Genomic DNA, 3,599 nt, shown 5'->3' with positions numbered 1-3,599 from the left:
GTTGTCCCTTAACCTAACCGACGTTGTCCCTTAACCTAACCGACGTTGTCCCTTAACCTAACCCACGTTGTCCCTTAACCTAACCCACGTTGTCCCTTAACCTAACCCACGTTGTCCCTTAACCTAACCCACGTTGTCCCTTAACCTAACCCACGTTGTCCCTTAACCTAACCCACGTTGTCCCTTAACCTAACCCACGTTGTCCCTTAACCTAACCCACGTTGTCCCTTAACCTAACCCACGTTGTCCCTTAACCTAACCCACGTTGTCCCTTAACCTAACCCACGTTGTCCCTTAACCTAACCCACGTTGTCCCTTAACCTAACCCACGTTGTCCCTTAACCTAACCCACGTTGTCCCTTAACCTAACCCACGTTGTCCCTTAACCTAACCCACGTTGTCCCTTAACCTAACCCACGTTGTCCCTTAACCTAACCCACGTTGTCCCTTAACCTAACCCACGTTGTCCCTTAACCTAACCCACGTTGTCCCTTAACCTAACCCACGTTGTCCCTTAACCTAACCCACGTTGTCCCTTAACCTAACCCACGTTGTCCCTTAACCTAACCCACGTTGTCCCTTTGCCTAACATAGTTCACTGCTCGGAATCTCTGGTGTCGTTGTTATCCTCATGTAGATGTCTTGCGAGTGTTGCTTACTTTCCACATATTCCTGCTATCCACTGTCAATTGTACTGCAATAGGACTATATCGCCGACCCCCCCCCTCCCCCCCCTCTGTCCCCCTCTGTCCCCCTCTTTGTGTCTCTGTCCTCTCAAGCTGGTCGGTCTGGCGTTTGAGTGTTAAATGAGCCTCGCAGCTGTTCAGTTGCATTCAGATGTCGACGCCCTCAGTGTACGTCGTGGTATGGTCTGTGTCCATTGTCCGCTGATGTCGTACGCGTAACCCACACGCTGTACCGATCATCGGTCGTTACGTACAGAGTGAAGTAGTGTGATACGTGTGACCGTACGCTGGCTGTGCCCAACGGTGTCGAATCTCAATTTCCATATGTTGTGCTTGATGCTACTTGTCTCGTCTCCCAATAACAGCTAGGTTGCACTGTGGTACGCCGTAGAGGCGTGTGGGAGGAACGTACGAACGCATTGTATGTCACCCTGGGTCGCTGGGGGTGGTGGTGCGGTGAGTCAGGTCAGGTCAGGTCAGCGTGAGCCGTCTGATGTAGTGACGCGTGTATTCCGACTTTGTCGTATTGCCTCACACAAAGTGCTACCCTGGTGGACCGCGTTCCATATCTGGGACATGCCGCAGATGCCGGTTGACAGTGGATCGCGGAAGGTACATCGCATACGTGCGCGGGCCACCTTCCACGTGTTCTCTTCTGCACATGTCGCAGTGTGTATGTGGTCTGATGTAGCGTGTCGTGACACATGACATCCTGGCATGCAAGAATTGTTGAATTCGCAAATGTAGGTGGACATCTACGTTTACTGCCCAAGATACGCAAATGAACTGGAAATCCGTTGTTGAGCGGTTGTTCACGCTGGAGGTGAATCTGTGATGGCGACGATCGGTACAGCTATTAACCGGTTGTTTCAGCGGTACCCGCCACATCCACACGCGTGACTAGGCCCATGTGGGTATGAAGCGATACGCGGCGGTGGCTTGGTGGGACTGTTCCCGGCCGGTGAAGGGGGGCCGCCCGGCGTGTTGGCCGCGCGCTGCGTGGGCGCACGCGCAACAGGCGGCTGGTGGGGGGCGCCGAGTGGCAGGAGCGCCAGCCGACGGGCCCGGCAGGCGGCGCAGCTACGCTGCGGCGCACCCTGCACGCGGCGCCTGGCGGCCAAAGTTGGTTCAGCCGAGCCCGGTGCGAAGCGCGGTGGACATCTGCAGTGTGCTGGTCTGATTGAGGACTGTGTGCGTTGAGGATGCGCCGCCGCCTGGCACTCGGCGCCGCGACGCCGTCTGCTGCTCGGTCGCCCCAGCGGTTCTCGCAGGTGGTTTGTATCGCAGTTGTGCGGACGTGTTGGCGCGTGCGCTGTGCTGGGAGAGTTCGCTTCTGCACCCAAGTGGGGCTTTGCCCTTGTGTGGCGCTGGCGTTGGAGCTGCCGGTCACCATAGGTGGCGCGTGTTGTCTCCCGCCGGCAATGCCACGACAGCACGCTCCCGGGCCTCTGTCGGCAGCGGCAAGCTCAGTTGGGAGCAAGGGTGTTCGCACTAAAACCGTCTACTCGCCTAACTCCGGGCGATTGCGCCTCTCTCGAAACCGACCAAGTACCTAGGACGGCGCTGCGCGCCGCCGGGACCTGAGAGGGTTTCGAGGTGTATCGTGCAGGGGAGCTCGGCCTCCTCCTGTTTGCAGAATAATTGAGCGGACGCTTGCGTGTTCGCGCGGGCCCCCGGGACACACTCCCGGGCGGCCGGCTGCTCAGCTCTAGTTGACGCAGCTCCCTGGTTGATCCTGCCAGTAGTCATATGCTTGTCTCAAAGATTAAGCCATGCATGTCTCAGTACAAGCCGCATTAAGGTGAAACCGCGAATGGCTCATTAAATCAGTTATGGTTCCTTAGATCGTACCCACGTTACTTGGATAACTGTGGTAATTCTAGAGCTAATACATGCAAACAGAGTCCCGACCAGAGATGGAAGGGACGCTTTTATTAGATCAAAACCAATCGGATTGGCTTGTCTGGTCCGTTTGCCTTGGTGACTCTGAATAACTTTGGGCTGATCGCACGGTCCTCGTACCGGCGACGCATCTTTCAAATGTCTGCCTTATCAACTGTCGATGGTAGGTTCTGCGCCTACCATGGTTGTAACGGGTAACGGGGAATCAGGGTTCGATTCCGGAGAGGGAGCCTGAGAAACGGCTACCACATCCAAGGAAGGCAGCAGGCGCGCAAATTACCCACTCCCGGCACGGGGAGGTAGTGACGAAAAATAACGATACGGGACTCATCCGAGGCCCCGTAATCGGAATGAGTACACTTTAAATCCTTTAACGAGTATCTATTGGAGGGCAAGTCTGGTGCCAGCAGCCGCGGTAATTCCAGCTCCAATAGCGTATATTAAAGTTGTTGCGGTTAAAAAGCTCGTAGTTGGATTTGTGTCCCACGCTGTTGGTTCACCGCCCGTCGGTGTTTAACTGGCATGTATCGTGGGACGTCCTGCCGGTGGGGCGAGCCGAAGGGGTGCTTTCGCGTCCCGAGGCGGACCCCGTTTAAATCCTACCAGGGTGCTCTTTGTTGAGTGTCTCGGTGGGCCGGCACGTTTACTTTGAACAAATTAGAGTGCTTAAAGCAGGCAAGCCCGCCTGAATACTGTGTGCATGGAATAATGGAATAGGACCTCGGTTCTATTTTGTTGGTTTTCGGAACCCGAGGTAATGATTAATAGGGACAGGCGGGGGCATTCGTATTGCGACGTTAGAGGTGAAATTCTTGGATCGTCGCAAGACGAACAGAAGCGAAAGCATTTGCCAAGTATGTTTTCATTAATCAAGAACGAAAGTTAGAGGTTCGAAGGCGATCAGATACCGCCCTAGTTCTAACCATAAACGATGCCAGCCAGCGATCCGCCGCAGTTCCTCCGATGACTCGGCGGGCAGCCTCCGGGAAACCAAAGCTTTTGGGTTCCGGG

The 3,599-nt window shown here is 55.2% G+C and overlaps 1 non-coding gene across 1 annotated transcript in view; it reads left to right on the top strand.

Annotated features, from left to right (window-relative positions):
- Positions 1 to 2,408: 2,408 nt before the first annotated feature.
- LOC126326340 (small subunit ribosomal RNA) overlaps positions 2,409 to 3,599 on the top strand; it is a 1,893-nt gene continuing 702 nt past the window's right edge. The window contains exon 1 of the ribosomal RNA XR_007560596.1: positions 2,409 to 3,599. This exon is cut by the window's right edge and continues 702 nt beyond it. This is a non-coding gene — a ribosomal RNA (small subunit ribosomal RNA).

Source organism: Schistocerca gregaria, unplaced genomic scaffold (assembly GCF_023897955.1).
Source record: "Schistocerca gregaria isolate iqSchGreg1 unplaced genomic scaffold, iqSchGreg1.2 ptg000983l, whole genome shotgun sequence".
Lineage (NCBI taxonomy): Eukaryota > Metazoa > Arthropoda > Insecta > Orthoptera > Acrididae > Schistocerca > Schistocerca gregaria.
The sequence above is the reverse complement of the archived record's forward strand: the minus strand, read 5'-3'. Positions and strand labels throughout refer to the sequence as shown.